Source organism: Leopardus geoffroyi, chromosome A2, assembly GCF_018350155.1.
Source record: "Leopardus geoffroyi isolate Oge1 chromosome A2, O.geoffroyi_Oge1_pat1.0, whole genome shotgun sequence".
Classification (NCBI taxonomy): domain Eukaryota; kingdom Metazoa; phylum Chordata; class Mammalia; order Carnivora; family Felidae; genus Leopardus; species Leopardus geoffroyi.
The window spans coordinates 31,602,973-31,623,346 of NC_059331.1; the positions used below are offsets into that span (position 1 = coordinate 31,602,973).

Here is a 20,374-nt window from a genome sequence, read left to right on the forward strand (position 1 = left end):
CACCCTATGTGATTTTGAAGGCAAAGTGTACAAACCAGCTAATTGTGATAACAGCCAACCTTGTCTGATGACCTGCAAACAATGAGTGCTTCACATGACTCAGCTCATTTCGCCCTCAACCAGCTCTACGTGTAAGTACCATCATCACTCCCTTTTTACACAGGAGCAAACTGACTCAGAGAGGGTGAAGAAGGAGTTCAAGATGATTCAGCTCGTGGGCAACGGAGCTCAGAGGCAGTCTGGCTCCAGTGGCTGGGTTTTTAATGTTATGTTTGTATTAGATTGGCTGTTCCCTCAATCCCACCTGCTACACCTTTACATCTTGACTGCCAGGTAGTCATGGGCATCAACAAATATTTGCCGAGGACCAAATGCATACATTGCATGACCCCAGGCACCAGGAGTACCCGACTAGAAGAAAAATAAGCCCTGCCAGCTCTTGGGGAACATAATGAAAATACAACAGTCCAAGGGAGCTTCCGGTAAGAACCAGGTAAGAGACAACAGGAAGATGAGGGGGTGGGGGAATTCCAGGCTTTGGGGTAGCTGGAAAAGTGTGTGTGTGTCGGGGAGGGGTGAATAACTTGTACCCTAAAGCAAAGAGAAGGGTCTGAAAACGGAGAACCAAGATGAGAGCATGGAGGGGAGGTGCAGGAAGGCAGAAGGAAAGGCAATATAGGAAAAGTACACACGGTATGTTGACACTTTGGAGTCACGCTTTATTTTTTTAAGTTTATTCATTTGAGAGAGAGAGAGAGAGCACAGGAGAGGGGTAGAGACAGAGAAGACAGAAAATCCCAAGCAGGCTCCGTGCTGTCAGCACAGTGTCTGACATGGGGGTCAAACCCATGAACCATGAGATCATGACCTGAGCCAAAATCAAGAGTCGGATACTTAACCGACTGAACCACCCAGGTGCCCCAGGAGTGACCCTTTTTTGATTCAAGTGAGGGGTTAGGTTGAATTTGAAGAGGTCTGGATGCTAGATGATGAAGGGTCTCACAGGGGGATGTAAGGAATCTGGTGTACCATGGACAAGCTGTAGCCCACAAGATCACAGAGAAAGTTCGGGTGGGTGGAGGGAGTGAGACCAGGAGGTGGGAAGTCCAGAGGAGAGGACTGTAGGGCACAGTGAGTTTGTGAGGAGCTGAAGGAAGGCACACAGGGCAACAGAGGAGATGGGAGAAGGCTGGGGCCATTGAGCACGTTATTCCACGGGGTCTCGGAGTCTAGTGTCCCAGGATGGATGGAGGGCTCTCTGGTCAGGATTAACGGTGTTAGAGAAATAGCATAAAAGCACTGGTGAAGTTCTTGCCCTCCATCTTTATTCCAAGTCCTAGTAGGGGTTTCAGAAACTGCTGTTATGTAGTGAGGTTTTAATGATTTGGATTACTAACACTATGTGCTAGTGTTCTATTTGTCAGTATACCTTTTGTTTTAAGCAATTTTACTGTTAATTTTCAGGTTTTACTGGGAGAATAAAAAATGTTGAAGAAAATAGAAAGTATGTACAGGTATTAAAAAGGAATACTCTAGGGGCGCCTGGGTGGCTCAGTCAGTTAAGCGGCCAACTTCGGCTCGGGTCATGATCTCATGGTCCGTGAGTTTGAGCCCCGAGTCGGGCTCTGGGCTGACAGCTCAGAGCCTGGAGCCTGTTTCAGATTCTGTGTCTCCTTCTCTCTGACCCTCCCCCATTCATGCTCTGTCTCTCTCTGTCTCAAAAATAAATAAACGTTAAAAAAAATTTTTTTTTTAATTTAAAAAAATAAAAAAAAAAAGGAATATTCTAGGGGTGCCTCAGTGGCTCACTTGGTTGAGCGTCCAACTCTTGGTTTCAGCTTAGGTCATGATCTCATGGTTCGTGGATTGAACCCTGGGTTGGGCTCCATGCAGACAGCATGGAGCCTGCTTGGGATTCTCTCTCTTTTCTCTCTCTTTCAAATAAGTAAGTAAATAAATGAACTCTAAAAAAAAAGGAATATTCTAAATGACATATAAGCCTACCAGCTGGAGATAATGATTTTTTTTTTTTGGTATAAGCTAGCCTTGCAGATGTTTACACACACACACACACACACACACACACACACGTATATAATATACTTATATCGTAAGTATATTTTTATACACGTGTATACTCATTTAAGCATTTAGGTGTGTGTACTTACATGAGGGTACTCATATTATATATAATTCATTTACCAGCAGATTGTTTCTATGCCAATAAATTTATATACACACATATAAAAATGGTTTTGACTTACAGCTATATGATTATACCATGATTTTTTTGGATATTTTACTTGCTTTCTGTTTTTAGGTATTATAAGCAATTAACATTTTTGGACATATTTCTGAGCCCTTGTCTGATTATTCAGTAGATTTTATAATTAGATGAAAAATGTTCCTCAGACTTCTTTTTTCTTTGTTATTTTCAATACTTCCTCTTCGTCTCTACACATCTGTTGAGCATAATTTTCTCTTTGGCCAATTTTCTCGTACAGTCTCACTTGAAAAATGACTTTACAATTCTCCCATGAAGAAGGACTCCAAATAATTTATGTAGACATTCTGCCCTCAAGGAGGGAGAGCAGGACTCCCCACTCCTTAAATGTGGGCTGTATACAGGGGGTTCCCTCTGAAAAGCGCTATATGGAAAAGTGGGGCCAAGAGGAACCTAAAGAGATATGTAACTAAATGTCATCTGCTGTCCTGGAGCTTTAGGTAAAACGAAGACAATCTGAATAAAGTAAAGACATTAGGTTAAGAAAAAAAAAAAAAAAAGACAGGGGTGCCTGGGTGGCTCCGTTAAGCATCCGACTCTTGATTTTGGCTCAGGTCACAACCTCACGGTTCGTGATACTGACAGTGCAGACCCTGCTTGGGATTCTTTCTCCCTCTCTCTCTCTCTGCACCCTCCCCCTCTCTAAGAGAAAGAAATAAACTTTTAAAAAAAGACAGAGCGAGACGTTAGTAAAAACTAAGACAATAGGAATAGAGTACGGACTTTAGTTAATTACAATACATCAATATTGATTCATTAGCTGTAACAAATGCACCATACTAATTAAAATATTAGCAAATGGGAGACTTGGCACCTGGTATATCAGAACCCTCTGTTCTATCTGTTCCATTTGTCTGTTAAAAAAAAAAAAAGCTTTCTAAATATAAAGTCTATTAAAAATGAGAGGAAGAGCACTCTCTACATGGCTAGAGAACAGTGTTATTTCAAAGCTGTCTAAAAACCCAAAAGTAGAAATGTGGACTGAACCTCAGGCTATCAGAGGCCTCCTTGGGCCCTCCCTGGGTGGTTCTGTAGGGAAGGGACGTGCTGAGGCCAGTCCTCGACCCAGAGGGAGAGCTCAAGGTACAGGAGCCACTCCCTCTTTCTTAACTTTATTTCATTCCATTACCTTTTCCCGAGTCCAGATTTTGTTAAGATTAGCAGTATGTGTGTAGCTTCTGAGATACTAATAAACTGAAGAAAGGCTCACCACCGCAACCCCTGTCATCATCAACCACCACTTACTCTGAAGTTGAAAACAAGCACCCCTACAAATCATCTTCCCTGGAGAGAGCCTTTTCTGAAATTCCAACCCTGCTTGAATCATACGTATCCATTCTAGAAGCTCCACATTCTTTCTGGTGACACCAACAACGAAAACAATTTTCAAAACAGGGTCAAACACCACCATCCAGACCACTGCCAACAATTCCAAAGAGTCACCGCCCTGCACCAGGTTTCTCTGTGTTGATTTCACTTGCTCCTTCAGAAGCTGAAGCCTTTAAGGGTGGAATGTCCCCCTGAGCCGCTAACTGTGCAAAAGAAAATCTTGAACCAGGGGCGCCTGGGTGGCTCAGCTGGTTAAGCGTGTGCTTCAGCTCAGGTCATGATTTCCAAGTTCATGGGTTTGAGCCCTGTGTTGGGCTCTGTGCTGACAGCTCGGAGCCTGGAGTCTGCTTCGGATTCTGTGTCTCCCTCTCTCTCTGCCCCTTCCCTGCTTGTGTTCTCTCTCTTTCTCAAAAATAAATAAATACTAAAAAGAAAAAGAAAACCTTGGAACCAGATTCAACTCTCAGAGGGGTGAAAGCAGAGAATACCACAGTAGAAGGACACCATTTATTCTCGCTCTCCTGTCACAGCAAATGACAGCAAGAGGCTACCTATTACCATTACTAATTGGTACACTATGCAAAGCACACCGGTAAGTGAAATGTTTTTCCTTTGCAGGGAAGTCAATTTTTTAAAATATCGGTCATTTAGACTACTTCTAATAAAACTGGCTAATATCTACTGAGCGCTTACTATGTGGCAGGCTCTAAGCATGAAGTGTTTATTAACTTGTTAATTACCACGCAGGTCTATGACGCGGTTGCTATCCTTATTCCCATTTTACAGATGGAACTGAGAGACAGAGAAGTAACTTACACGAAGTCACACGGGAGGCAGAAATCACACCATGACAGTTTAATTCCAGACCCCATCCTCTTTACCTCTGTACCGTATAATACCCATGTATCCTTACACACAATTATGTGTACGTATGCACCTGTACATATAAGCATATATGTGCATACGTTTGTATGAATACACAGATGCCTACCTTCACTGTAAAACCCTGAAATTAATACACTGTTAACTTTTTCATTAGAACAAGTTCTGTTTCAACTGCTCCTCAAATGAAAATCATTGATTTTTAAAGGGTTAGAATGACATTTGTAGGTAATGCTGTATATCCAAGACAAAGGAAAAAAAAAACGGTTTGGCACTTAAAGATGATTTCTTAAGTAAAATGCAATTTTCGTATCAGTTTTAGCAGATAGAAGCCTTTGAAGATTTTTTAAATGTTATTTGGAAGAAGGGACCTCTCCCTTAGGACAACTATTACCAGAGATACACTATTTAAGTACACTTGGAAAATTTGAAATCCCTTTGGAGTTGGAGCAAAGTGGGTTTCTCTAATGAATGCTATTTCTGATTCTTCCAAGAAAAATAATAAAGGCCAGATTGATTTTCTTTTGCAGGGACCGAGTAGGCTTTCTTCAACCTCACACACAGGTAGCAGACCTTTGACTTGGTATTTCGAGTCTGTAGGTCACAGACACGTCATTTTCATGAGTGCATGCATAAGTAACCCAAGAAATGGATGTTGCTGGCATTTTGAAGCCTCTTTTTAAAGATTAGTTCTAAAATGACATATAATTTCAAATAACTTTAAAGTCCAGCAGAATTATTCTGTACCACAATCCCCTAAGTGAGGAAAGGCCCCACTTGCAGTGGTCAAAAGAACCTTAGAGAGAACCATTTTCCCCCCGGAAATTAGAACCACGGCCAAGCATGAGAGCTGGAGTGCCGTGGTCCTAGGAGAAGGCTGATCGAAAGAACAGATACGATGAAGATTACAGAGAGTCTGAGATAAACAGAGCCCGTGAGGTTATTGGAGGGTCATAGGCTGAAATGGTCCCAGGGTGGCTGAAATCCTCCTGAGGGGTGCCTATCGCAAAACCGCAGGTTTCCCCTCCATGATTAGGAGGACGGCTTTTGTTCATGTTACCATGGTGATGCCAAGACTGATTCAAAGGGAGTTTTCTGAAGTGCTGTGTGTTCTGTATCTGTGTTTTTCTCTATGTGTGTGGATCCGGGGTGATGCACACGCGTGCACACATGCACATACAAGCCAAGTCCAATCACAGATTCTTTTGCTGGTAGAAATTTCACTCTATTGTTGACCTAATTTGAATCTTTCTTCTTGTGAGTGGGTCATGAGTTGGAGGGAGGAAGATTTTCTATGACACAGAAATTGTCATTGTAACTATAGGCCTCCCCGAGGCAAAGTTCTCTCTTCCAAGACTAGAGGTGACATACAGGGTGGAGAGAGGTGCGAGGTGAAAGAGAGAACCAACTTAAGGCATTTTCTTTTTCCCTTTTTTTTTGGTTGGGGGTAAAGTCCATTGGAAGTTGAGCAAGTCAGAGACATCCTTCAATGTCTGGGTAAGTGTTCCTAAAAGGAAATATTATAAAGAGGTGGATGAGATCCATCCACTCTTAATTTCTCTTTTGGTTAATGGAATCATCCAGTTGCCTAACTGAAATCCTCATGTATTTTGCCTTTGTCCTTGCTCCCGTCCCCAGTATTACCAGCCAGCCAGATGCTCAAATAAACCCTGGTTATTCTTGCCTTCTCCCCTTATCTAGCTTCAATATACATTCAGTCTCTAAGTCCAGGGTAGTTTCTTGTCATAGCCTCTTAATTCAAACTTCTCTACATTCTCATAATCAGAGCATTACTGCAAATCCTCATCACCTCTACTAGGACTATTGCAGTGGCCTCTCCATGAACTTCTGTACTCCTGCTATTCCCTAAGCCGTCACTCACATGGCCACTAGATATACTGTTCTGAAAGAGATACAGTCTGGTCACTACTTTACTCTACAAAATCCTTGGCGGAACATTCGAGGCCCTCCACCATCACAGTCCGGGGTATTTCTCCAATTATAATGGAGAGGCCAGCTGAGGTCAACATTCCACTTTAAGACTTAGCCAAAATTTAGCTTGAGGCCCTATCCTGGTTTCTGAGGAAGGTTTACCATTCTCCCTAAGATTTTTCCAAATTTCTAGGGCTTCTATTCTCTTGGTCTGGACTCCTTATAGCTGATTCATGACATTAACACATCATACTGAGAGCTTATTTTGTAGGAGGCACCACAGTAAATATTTTACACACATTTTTTTCATCTAACACTCACAACAACCCAATGAGGTTGTAGCTGCTATTCATCATGTTTTCTGGACAAGGACACTGAGGTTTGGGAAGAAACATGTCCAAAGGTACCAAGACAATAAGTGAAAAGGAAGTGGGCAGTCAGGTGTATCTGACTCTACCATTACTCTACGTTCTTTCTTCATATTTTGACCATTCACGTATTCAGTGAGTGCCTCTTGCATCAGGTACCATGCTACGAATGGGGGCAGATGTTGGGAAGAGTAAGAAATGAACCTGCTCCTAGAAGGAAACAGGATTCAGCAGGATATTACAGCATCTCAAGAGCAAAGGGAGCCCCAAATGCAAACTGCTCTGAGCCAGCGTGGCCCAGCTCGAGTCTTAGGCTCCTCCCTGTTCTTCCCTCGGCAGCCACGATCTCTCCTAATGCCCCATCTTCTCTCCACGTTCATCCAGCTTTCTCTTCCAATACACCAGCAACTGTACTCCATCCTAGGTGGGCCAGTTTGTCCTGCAAATATGCCAGAACATTCCCACCTGTCTGGCTGTAATCGCCCTGATGTGTCCCTGCTTAGAATATTTCCTGCCTCCCTCGGTTCTATTCTTCAGCACCCATCTCCAATCCCACCTCCTCCAAGAAGCCTTTCTAGATGATTCCTGACGTCAATGATCTCTCCAGTTCAGGTATTGACTTAACACATTTTGTTTAATCCGTTTTGGCTGCCTGTTATTTTCTATTTGGCCTCCAACCCACTGCTTTGTTGTCAGGCCTTTTCCTGACAGGCCTTTTCCTCCTTGGGACACTTTGCAAAATTTCACCCCTTTTCGGTGGGAAGACAGCTCAGCACCTCACTCAACAGGGGAGGCTGTTCAGCTGAACAAGGCCAAATTTGAATCCCAATATCCCTATTAGCTGTGTGTCTTGGAACGTTTAGGCAACGTCACCAAGTCTCAGTTTCTTTATCTCTAAAATGATGATAGTAATGGAGTCTACCTCTTAGAGCTGACATGTAGATTAATGTGTGTAAAACGTGAGAGCAAGTTAAGGGACACACATACTGGATACACAAAGGATGGACTCAAGGTACGAGATGATAATCACTATGCGTACGTTGCAGAGAAAGTCATGAGAAAATAAAGCCCAAGTTACATCACAATCCGGAGTGAGAGATCTCCAAACATAGAAGCAAAGGAAAACATGTGGCCATGAGCAAAATTCCGTTGTTTGGATTCATAATCATTTGAAAGGCTGAGATGAGCTATGCACAAAATATAGGGGTCACCTGGGCTCCCTTGTTTGAACCACATGTGCTTCTCACAGATTCTGAGAAGTCCACTGCTGTCCCCGAGACTTCTCTCAGTTCCTCGGGGACTTAGGTGTTTGTGAATCACCATGGCCCTGAATTCCCAGGTCGGGATCAATCTTCTGCCACCTCAGTTCCCATGCCTTCTCGGTGTTTTCTTAATTTCCTTCGAATGAATCTCTTACACAACCAGGACACTTACTGAAAGTCTTGAAGAAGATGTGTACAGAGATAGACATAATAGAAGATTTCTATCGCTGAAATTCAAACCGCTAAAAACCTAACACTAGAAAATCCTATTCTTTTTTTTTTTAAGTTTATTTATTTTGAGAAAGAGAGTGGGAGAGAGACCATGAGTGGGGGGGGGGGGGCGGTCAGAGAGAAGGAGAGAGGGAGAGAGAGACTACCAAGCAGGCTCCATGCTGTCAGCACAGAGCCCAACGTGGGGTTTGGAACTCACAAACTATAAGATCACGACCTGAGCCAAAATCAACAGTCAAATGCTCACCCAGCTGAGCCACCCAGGTGCCCCAGCCTTATCTTTTCCTTTGGAAACTCATCAAGGTATTTTTTTTCAAACAGAGACAGTTCTCTTTCTAAGAGGAACTCTGGTCCCTGATACTACTCCATTTATTAAAACTTACCACATCTAAACGATTGAAGTTATCCATCCTAATCAAACACTGACATTTCTGCTACTAACTGCCATTTGGGACACAACTAGGCCACTTTTGACATATCAATAAAATGAGGTGACTGAGGGGTGCCTGGCTGACTCAGTCAGTGAGCATCTGACTCTTGATTTTGGCTCAGGTCATGATCCCAGGGTTGTCGGATCAAGCTTCATGTTGGGCTCTGTGCTGAGCAGGGAGCTTACCTAAGATTCTCTCTCTCTCTTCTCTCTCTCTTTCCTTCTGCCCCTCTCATCCACTCATGCTCTCTTTTTCTCTCTAAAAAATAAAAACAAAATAAAACGAGCTGATAAAGAGGATAGCTGGTGTCTACCCCATCACAGGTGGCAAGGACACAGCTGAATGATGTGAAAGTGACTACGTCTGTACAAAAGCGGCTGGGGAGCCCACATCTCCCTCAAATATAGAATCATGAAGGTACACAATTCTTCACAGTAAATCAGAAACAAGCCCAAGGTTTAAATTCGTAGACAACCCACTCAAGAGGAATGTGCTCTTATCTAGCCCTCAAGAGAAAAGTTATCAATGAAGTGATCTCAGCAGTTAGATCAACACATTTTTATGATGTCATGAAGTTTCTTTGGAAGAGGGAGTGGCTGAGCTCACCGGTTCGACCTCAGTCTCTCCTGAGGATGTTGGACGGAAGTCATCTGAAGGCTTGGCTGTGGTGGGAGGGCCTGCTTCCAAGATGGCTCCTTCATGTGGCTACTGGCCATAGGACTCAGTTCCTTACAGGTTCTTGGTAGAAGTCCCTCACCACACAGACTCCTTCACAGGACCACTTAAGTGTTCTCTTGATATGGCTATTGACTTCCCTGAGACTGAGTGACAAGAGGGGGTAGGGGAACTATAACTTTTCTGATTTAGTTTCAAAAGTCTCATGCCATATTTCATTAGTTAGAATCAAGTCACCTAATCCAACCCACACCCAAGGGAGTGGGAATTAGGGTCCATTTTTTAAAGTGAATTTAGAGAGTATGGGCATATTTAAAAGCACTGTGAGAAGAATACCTTTAACCTCATAGGACCACCTAGAGATAACTTCAGGTGAAAACTGAATCATATACTACAAAATTTAGGGAGGACTCCTTCTTTTCTCTCTCTCTCACGAGTCCTTGAGGAATCCTGTCCTCGTTCTATAGGGAAAAATCTGACAGAGATGGATAGGAGACAGGATGGAGGAGAAGAATGTGAATGTGGGGCATGCTGATTTTTACTATTCTATGCCATCCAGAATTATGTCAGAGCAGAGTGAGATTAATTGGGGAATTAAATCTCTTTTCTTGTTCTACTCTTCCCCCCGCCCCCCAAACCCTTCTCCTTAGCCATGGAGGCTATCAACTGACACACAGTGTTTTTTCCTCCATTATTCTTCACGCTAAGGACCCATTAAGCAGTATTGATGCTTCCAGGGATCAAACAATCAATCATCTCTTTCTCTGAAACAGGGCCAGAGTGATCACACGTTTTGCTCTGCTTGATAAAGGCTATGGCTGGGGAGCTAGTACACACATGATAAAAATACTTTCCAATGGATACACAGCTATTATTAGAGCTGGTATTTACTTAAATGGTTTGTGTTACCATATTGCATTTACTGTATTGAGTCAAAGAAGGAATGTTTAGTTCCAAAAACAGATTTCTTTTTTTGAGGCTGGTAAGCTGCTCTGATTTACATCTGTAGTTTACAGTCACTGTTTCCTCCTCCTAGAAAAAAAATATTCCTCCCTTGATTTGTTTCACGTATTCATTTAAAGCAAAGAATTCTAGTTTTCAACAAAGACCTAAAATCAGAACTCTATATGTTAAAAAAAAAAAAAAAAGGGATCTAGCCTAATAGGTTAATTCATAGATGTTTGCCAAAGACCTTAAGTATTTCATGAAATAAGGTCTCCAAGTAGATGCGGCTGGCCAAAGGAATTTTTTTTCCAGAGCAGTGATGGCTAGATCAGATTCAGTCATGATTTCAAGGATGAACCAAGAGACAGAGGACTCAGACTTAGGAAGGTAATGCTGACCTTTCTTATGGGAATTGCGTCAGGTTTCTGCTCTCACTTCCAGCTACTGCATTTAATACCATTTTTAAAATGACGTAGGTCACTTGCTAAGCCAAAGGGTCTTCATGTTGTTTCATATGTGAAATCTCACTTATGTTAATAGGGACTGAAGCTATCAACCTAGCTCCACATGTGGAGCAAAAGAAGGAAGGAAAGAATGGAAGAGCATGGAAGGACTTGTGGAATCTGTCTGGACCCCTTTGACGACTGTAGCCCCTGAGATAGAAGTCTAGAGGGGGAGTGAGGGCAATGGGGCACTCCAATGAACGAAGACCACCCAAAGATGATAGCGTCCTTCAAATAGCACCATCACCATATCTGGTGTGAAAGGGAGACTCATTATGTATTTTGTGAGCAATATAACTTAGATCAGTTTGGGAGGAATTAAGAGGGTATTTGAGCTAGGTCCCAAAAGATAAATGTATTACTCCCCAAGCATAAGTTAGGTACCTTGGAGAAACCTCAGCTATTCCAGGAATTAGGAGTAGACGTCATTCCTGCAGGAAAAATAACAACATTTTGGAATTTCATAGAGTTACCCCTACCCCACCCCACCGCACACATTCCTCACCAAATTTCAACCCTGTAAAAACGTTTATTATTTAAGGATAACAACCCTGCAGAAGCTCTTGAGAGAGAATATGACAAATACAGAAAAATAGGAAGAAAACCAAAAACAACCATAAGGACTTTACCTAGGAACAGACATTATAAACATTTTGCCTTATTTCCCCCCAGTTCTTTTTTAAAGCACCTTGTTATACAGCAAGGACAATACTACAAGTAAGCCTTTGCCTCCTGCTTTTTACAATTAAAAAAAATTTACACTTTATCCTGACTAAAAAGCAGATACATGTTCCCTGTAGAAGATCTGAAAACCACTAGAGAAACACAAATAAGTGAAAAATCACTAGGAATTTTCTTGCCTTGCATCATCACCGTTAATATTGTGGTGGCCTTCCAGGATTTTATTTTTTTCTGGTCCTTAACAAACCCGTAGATTCACATAAGAGAGTGGGGTCATTCCTTAAGGGTTCAAGTACCATTTACCCAAGGTGTGAGTGCAAACCCCCTGGAAAAGTCAAGTAGTTTAAGTGCAATGGAGTGGCTTTCTTGGCGGGGATGTGAAGTATTATCTGGGAACAAAGATGTCTCTAGAGTTGCAACCCGTCTGCTCCTCCCAGGTGGGATCCTTTGTGCCCCCGCCTTGAGAGAAAGGCTGGGCCAAGGACAGGACAGTGGAACAGAAGAGACAATGCAGGAATGAACATGCGAGGCTAAGAGGCAGCTTGAAGTGCAATGAGGGCTGCTGTTACTAATTCTCACCCGATGCCTCTGCTACCAAAAATTCTATTTAGCTAATAAAATTTATATTGAACAACAGCAAAATTACACTGACCAACGGCTCCTGTTTTTCTCCCAGGGGACCCTCCCTATTTCTCCAAGCGAGGATCACACAGATTATTGCCAGGAGGAATTCAACGCAAAGGTCTCACAAGAGCAGAAATAGAAACCAAATGCTGATTAATCTGGATTTCACGTTTCACCGAAATACAGCTGTATTACGATAGTTTCCGGGAGGCGTGGCGGTGCAGAAGAGGCACCATTGCAACTCTCCCACGTGTTTTCTGTGACCATGGGAAAGTCGCTTGCTCGTCCGGTAGTCTGGATTTATCTCAGTAGAGCCACGGCTGCTGATGCCTTCTCTGCATGTACCTATGGCTCACAGCGGCTGACCAGGCAAAGAGCCTTTCACACACAAGGGTATTAATGTTTGTTCATTCCTTGTTTTACATTCACGGACTGCCTCGCACAAGAGCAGGTGTGATGTGCCATGGGGTCATGTGCACCTGTGTCACCGCGGGTTAGTTTTAACATGGAGAACAATTATGGTCTTTTTCGCTCATTGCCGGTCTACAGAATTGGAGACAGAAGGAAAAAAGGGATTTAAGGTAGGGAAGAGGGAAGATGTTTTAGCTATTTATATTCAGTAAAAGAAAATTTGAACTGGGGGGGGGGGTGGGTGAAAGGCATGAAAGGGATTAAGAGCACACTCATTGTGATGAGCACAGAGGAATGTACAGAACTGTTAAATCACTATCTTGTACGCCTGCATGTTCACAATACTGGAGTTAAAACTAAAAACTTAATAAAAAAAGAAAAGAAAAACAAGAAAACCCGATTACAGATGTAACGAACCTTTGTCATTGCAAAGTGAAAGAATACATAAGTATGTGAAATAAATGGCAAAGCTGGTCCCATCCGTCATCACCTCCACCTTTCCAGAAGGGACCGCTGTTACCAGTTGTGTGAACGTGCTTCCAGCACGCTTTCTAGTCATCACAGGTGCATCAATACACACGCTGGTGTTTTCACATGTTCTGCGCCGCACTGTGGGACATCCTTGGGCTCCTGGCCCACGGCGGCATCTCGTTTTTTCTAAACAACAGTGATAGCTTTCCCTCAGTCAGATGAACAGCAATGGGACCGACCAGTCCGAGGCGAGAAAAACATGCAGGGGCCAGGGCCTCACCTTCTATCAGAGGAACTAGAAGCAAATAAACGTATGAAGCTCTTGCAAGACTGATTAACTTCATCTGCAAAATGGGCAAAAGAAGACCCCCTCCCCCTCCCACCACGGCATTTCCGTGAAGCCCAGTGAGTTCATGTACATCAAAGTGTCTCACAAACTGTAAAGCAAAACCTGGCACTGCCTTCTACGTAGCCCCGTGCGTGCGTGCGTGCGTGCGTGCGTGCGGGTTAAGGCAGGGAAAGGGGAGGGCTGATATTAAAGCAGGCACATTGTAACTCTTTAGATGCCACATGATAATGTTTACCGCCAAAGCTCTGGGCGATTCCGTGATGAAAAAGTCATGACAACTTGGTCTATACCAAAACTGATCGCCTTAGTATTTCACGTTTAGTCAGCTCCATATTGACAGAACTTCAAAGACCTTTGTTCTATTTTTTAGGATGGTCTGTTGCTCACGTAGGCAGAAAGCATGGTGTTTAGAAGGCTCTTCTTTATTAATCAAGAGGAAACAGCAAAAGGCTATTTTCCTGTCTGCCTTATGGAGATAAGACTGAAACGAAGCTGGGGTCTTTTTTCAGTACCCTTCAGAGAGGTGGGCTGGCAAAGGACCCAGATTACTTAATAAATGGTTAATGCCAGTGAAGGGGGGGGAAGATAAGAGCCTGAAGGAAAAGTCATCCGTAGGTCAGATTAATAAGGGCCCTATCTGTGCTCTCTCATGCAATAGTGACCGAGGCATCAAGCTTCTTATTAAGACCAGGCTGGGGGGGCGCCTGGGTGGCGCAGTCGGTTAAGCGTCCGACTTCAGCCAGGTCACGATCTCGCGGTCCGTGAGTTCGAGCCCCGCAGCGAGTTCGAGCCCCGCATCAGGCTCTGGGCTGATGGCTCAGAGCCTGGAGCCTGTTTCCGATTCTGTGTCTCCCTCTCTCTCTGCCCCTCCCCCGTTCATGCTCTGTCTCTCTCTGTCCCAAAAATAAATAAACGTTGAAAAAAAAAAAATTAAAAAAAAAAAAAAAAAAGACCAGGCTATTCCAAGATAGATTCGACTTTGCCTTCAGAATGGCCTACACCCCTATTTCCAGGTCATGGGCTCATTTGCCCATGACACCCGCCAGTGTTTCCTCAGGCTTTATATTGAATTTGGCATTGAAAAAAAAGACCAAGATAGGAGTGCCTGGCTGGCTCAGTGGATGAAGTTTGTGACTCTTGCTCTCAGGGTCATGAGTTCAAGCCCCACGTTGGGCATACAGATTACTAACAGAGTAATAACAACAATAATGAGACCAGGACACAAAACTAGGGCATTTGAACTTTAGGAGAGAAGAAAGGAAGCAGGGTGGCTTCAGCGTCCCAAGTTATTAAGGAGACATGCTTCACATCCCACCAGGTACCAGTGTGGCTCCAGCGTCACCAGAAGGGATAGTTACTGTCACTGAGACAAACGTAATGCAATGCTGCAGAAGCACAGCGTCCACAGACACCCTCTAGGGACCTCAACTGCAGGCCAAACTAAAGGTCAGGTTAGTGTACTTGGAGATGAGCAGAAGGAATTTAGTCACCAGACAGACTGTTGGTCATGAGGTTAGTTGTCTTTGCAGTCCATTAAGGAAATTTTCAACTTTTTTGATTCTATCCTTGGAAATCAATCTTATCATATAATAACTCACTGGGTCTTTTAAAAAAATGTTGTTGTTTTTTTTAATTTTGAAAAAGAGAGCGTGCATGTACGACTGGGGGAGGGGCAGAGAGAGAGAGAATTATTATTATTATTATTATTGATAAGAATGTGGTAATTGCAAGGGACTTTAACACTCCACTTACAGAAATGGATAGGTCATCTAGACACACGGTCAATAAAGAAACAAGGGCCCTGAATGATACATTGGATCAGATGGACTTGACAGATATATTTAGAACTCTGCATCCCAAAGCAACAGAATATACTTTCTTCTCGAGTGCACATGGAACATTCTCCAAGATAGATCATATACTGGGTCACAAAGCAGCCCTTCATAAGTATACAAGAATTGAAATTATACCATGCATACTTTCAGACCACAATGCTATGAAGCTTGAAATCAACCACAGGAAAACATCTGGAAAGCCTCCAAAAGCATGGAGGTTAAAGAACACCCTACTAAAGAATGAGTGGGTCAACCAGGCAATTAGAGAAGAAATTTAAAAATATATGGAAACAAACAAAAATGAAAATACAACAATCCAAACGCTTTGGGATGCAGCGAAGGCAGTCCTGAGAGGAAAATACATTGCAATCCAGGCCTATCTCAAGAAACAAGAAAAATCCCAAATACAAAATCTAACAGCACACCTAAAGGAAATAGAAGCAGAACAGCAAAGGCAGCCTAAACCCAGCAGAAGAAGAGAAATAATAAATATCAGAGCAGAAATAAACAATATAGAATCTAAAAACTCTGTAGAGCAGATCAACGAAACCAAGAGTTGGTTTTTTGAAAAAATAAACAAAATTGACAAACCTCTAGCCAGGCTTCTCAAAAAGAAAAGGGAGATGACCCAAATAGATAAAATCATGAATGAAAATGGAATTATTACAACCAATCCCTCAGAGATACAAACAATTATCAGGGAATACTATGAAAAATTATATGCCAACAAATTGGACAACCTGGAAGAAATGGACAAATTCCTAAACACCCACACTCTTCCAAAACTCAATCAGGAGGAAATAGAAAGCTTGAACAGACCCATAACCAGTGAAGAAATTGAATCGGTTATCAAAAATCTCCCAACGAATAAGAGTCCAGGACCAGATGGCTTCCCAGGGGAGTTCTACCAGACGTTTAAAGCAGAGATAATGCCTATCCTTCTCAAGCTATTCCAAGAAATAGAAAGGGAAGGAAAACTTCCAGACTCATTCTATGAAGCCAATTACTTTAATTCCTAAACCAGACAGAGACCCAGTAAAAAAAGAGAACTACAGGCCAATATCCCTGATGAATATGGAGGCAAAAATTCTCAATAAGATACTAGCAAATAGAATTCAACAGCATATAAAAAGAATTGTTCACCATGATCAAGTGGCATTCATTCTGGGGATGCAGGGCTGGTTCAACATTCGCAAATCAATCAATGTGATACATCACATTAATAAAAGAAAAGATAAGAACCATATGATCCTGTCAATCGATGCAGAAAAGGCCTTTGACAAAATTCAGCACACTTTCTTAATAAAAACCCTTGAGAAAGTCGGGATAGAAGGAACATACTTAAACATCATAAAAGCCATTTATGAAAAGCCCACAGCTAACATCATCCTCAACGGGGAAAAACTGAGAGCTTTTTCCCTGAGATCAGGAACACGACAGGGATGCCCACTCTCACCTCTGTTGTTTAACATAGTGCTGGAAGTTCTAGCATCAGCAATCAGACAACAAAAGGAAATCAAAGGCATCAAAATTGGCAAAGATGAAGTCAAGCTTTCGCTTTTTGCAGATGACATGATATTATACATGGAAAATCTGATAGACTCAACCAAAAGTCTGCTAGAACTGATACATGAATTCAGCAAGTTGCAGGATACAAAATCAATGTACAGAAATCAGTTGCATTCTTATACACTAACAATGAAGCAACAGAAAGACAAATAAAGAAACTGACCCCGTTCACAATTGCACCAAGAAGCATAAAATACCTAGGAATAAACCTAACCAAAGATGTAACAGATCTGTATGCTGAAAACTATAGAAAGCTTATGAAGGTAATTGAAGAAGATATAAAGAAATGGAAAGACATTCCCTGCTCATGGATTGGAAGACTAAATATTGTCAAAATGTCCATACTACCCAAAGCTATCTACACATTCAATGCAATCCCAATCAAAATTGCACCAGCATTCTTCTCGAAACTAGAACAAGCAATCCTAAAATTCATATGGAACCACAAAAGGCCCCAAATAGCCAAAGGAATTTTGAAGAAGAAGACCAAAGCAGGAGGCATCACAATCCCAGACTTTAGCCTCCACTACAAAGCTGTCATCATCAAGACAGCATGGTATTAGCACAAAAACAGACACATAGACCAATGGAATAGAATAGAAACCCCAGAACTAGACCCACAAACGTATGACCAACTAATCTTTGACAAAGCAGGAAAGAACATCCAATGGAAAAAAGACAGTCTCTTTAACAAATGGGGCTGGGAGAACTGGACAGCAACATGCAGAAGGTTGAAACTAGACCACTTTCTCACACCATTCACAAAAATAAACTCAAAATGGATAAAGGACCTGAATGTGAGACAGGAAACCATCAAAACCCTAGAGGAGAAAGCAGGAAAAGACCTCTCTGACCTCAGCCATAGCAATCTCTTACTCGACACATCCTCAAAGGCAAGGGAATTAAAAGCAAAAATGAATTACTGGGACCTTATGAAGATAAAAAGCTTCTGCACAGCAAAGGAAACAACCAACAAAACTAAAAGGTAACCAACGGAATGGGAAAAGATATTTGCAAATGACATATCAGACAAAGGGCTAGTATCCAAAATCTATAAAGAGTTCACCAAACTCCACACCCGAAAAACAAATAACCCAGTGAAGAAATGGGCAGAAAACATGAATAGACACTTCTCTAAAGAAGACATCCGGATGGCCAACAGGCACATGAAAAGATGCTCAACGTCGCTCCTCATCAGGGAAATACAAATCAAAACCACACTCAGGTATCACCTCACGCCAGTCAGAGTGGCCAAAATGAACAAATCAGGAGACTATAGATGCTGGAGAGGATGTGGAGAAACGGGAACCCTCTTGCACTGTTGGTGGGAATGCAAATTGGTGCAGCCACTCTGGAAAACAGTGTGGACGTTCCTCAGAAAATTAAAAATAGACCTACCCTATGACCCAGCAATAGCACTGCTAGGAATTTATCCAAGGGATACAGGAGTACTGATGCATAGGGGCACTTGTACCCCAATGTTTATAGCAGCACTCTCAACAATAGCCAAATTATGGAAAGAGCCTAAATGTCCATCAACTGATGAATGGATAAAGAAATTGTGGTTTATATACACAATGGAATACTACGTGGCAATGAGAAAAAATGAAATATGGCCTTTTGTAGCAACGTGGATGGAACTGGAGAGTGTGATGCTAAGCGAAATAAGCCATACAGAGAAAGACAGATACCATATGGTTTCACTCTTATGTGGATCCTGAGAAACTTAACAGAAACCCATAGGGGAGGGGAAGGAAAAAAAAAAGAGGTTAGAGTAGGAGTGAGTGAAAGCATAAGAGACTTAAAAACTGAGAACAAACTGAGGGTTGATGGGGGGTGGGAGGGAGGGGGTGGTGGGTGATGGGTATTGAGGAGGGCACCTTTTGGGATGAGCACTGGGTGTTGTATGGAAACCAATTTGACAATAAATTTCATATATTGAAAAAAAAAGAAAAAGAAAAAGAGAGCGTGCATGTACGAGCGGGGGAGGGGCAGAGAGAGAGAGAATTTCAAGCAATCTCCAGCCTCTTAGCAAGGAGCCTGACATGGGGCTGTATCACATGACCATGAGATCATGACCTAAGTAGAAACCAAGAGTCAGATGCCTAACCGACTGAGCCACCAAGGCATCCTAGTAACTCACTGGATTTTAACCAAATACTGCAAATCAGCAAAATTGCCCAAGCAAATAACCTAACTTGCTAACTTGAAGCTCTCCTCCCTTTTCTTCCCTCCATTCTTATTGCTAATGAGTATTTTTTATTTCTTACCAGTTGCTGACACCTGCAAAACTCTCTAAAAATATACCGAGGCTTCCTCAACTGGGAAAAAGTTTTCTTTTCCTTTTTAATTAAAAAAAATGTTTATTTTATTTTTGAGAGAGAGAGAGAGGCAGACAGAGAATCCCAAGCAGCCTCTTTGCTCCCACTGCAGACCCTGAATCAAGGCTCAAACCCATAAACTGCTGAGATCATGACCCCAAATGAAATCAAGAGTGCGATGCTCAATCAACTGAGCCACCCAGGCGCCCCTGGGGAGATGTTTTCTGTGAGCAAAGAGCAGCCCTCCCCATTTTGTCAGGAACAAAAATCCAGGCTCCAGAGAATTCTGCGAGCAGTAATGATATTCTCCTGCTGCTCATGGGCCTGGCTTTAGTCCATGCTAAATTTTTTTTAGAACAGGAAAGTTTTCCTTAACTGGAGAACCATACGCTTATCACAAAATGCAAGACATTTCTCTGCTTTAATTCTCAGGTGCGCTATTTGTTCTGTTGGCTCAGGAGCAACTTCCAAACTCATTGCCGAAGTGTCCTCGGAATGAAGAAGACAAACCAGCCCATCAACCGAACAATAATTTCCACTTACGGGGGGAAAATACGTCTTGCCAATTCAGTTCACATTTTCCCAAACACATTTGTAAAACTCTTTGCCCTGAATAATCTGTGATGCACAGAGTATAAAGTAAAAGCCCCCACATGAAGTGACAAACGAGGCAGAGGCAAAGCAGTTAACAGTAAGAGCAAACACAAAAATAAAGCAGCATCCGTCAGGTGCCATGTCAATCACATAAGATTGTTTTTCGCAGCTCATCGTCAAAGATTAAAGGCTGGATATTTAAGGTATGGGAAAGAGGGGGTTACTTAATAATTTCAGCAAGGTGAGGAAGTGGTGTGGTGGGTTTGGGGAAAAAGAGATTTGGAGTCATACTTGGGGTCAAGTACCGTATATTCTATGACTTAGCTGAGTCTCAGGAGGTCACCTGACTAGTTTCTCAGCCTCATTTCCACCAGATGTAGATGAGGATAATAGAAATGATGGCTCTCCATCCACCTTGTTGGGATCTAGCAGGAAGCAAACGAGATATTGGACACGAAGCTACTGCACGGTGCTATATGAATATTGGTATTTCTAAAAAGAGGTCATATGAAAGAACAGAGGTGGGGAGTCAGCGGATGGGACTGTGGCATGTGAGAGCCCCTTCAGTCTGCCACCCACGTCCCTCATTCTAGTTCTGGGGGGCCAGGTTATCACACTTTTCCACTAGGGTGCAGGGGAGACTTTGGGGGGCATGCCACTCGGCTGTGGAGCTAGCC

At 42.6% G+C, this 20,374-nt stretch overlaps 1 long non-coding RNA gene across 1 annotated transcript; it reads left to right on the forward strand.

The window, feature by feature from the left end:
* Positions 1-203: 203 nt before the first annotated feature.
* LOC123607590 lies at positions 204-19,843 on the forward strand. Its single transcript, XR_006716788.1, has 2 exons — positions 204-493; positions 19,536-19,843. It is a non-coding gene; the product is annotated as an uncharacterized LOC123607590 (long non-coding RNA).
* The last annotated feature ends 531 nt before the right edge of the window (positions 19,844-20,374 follow it).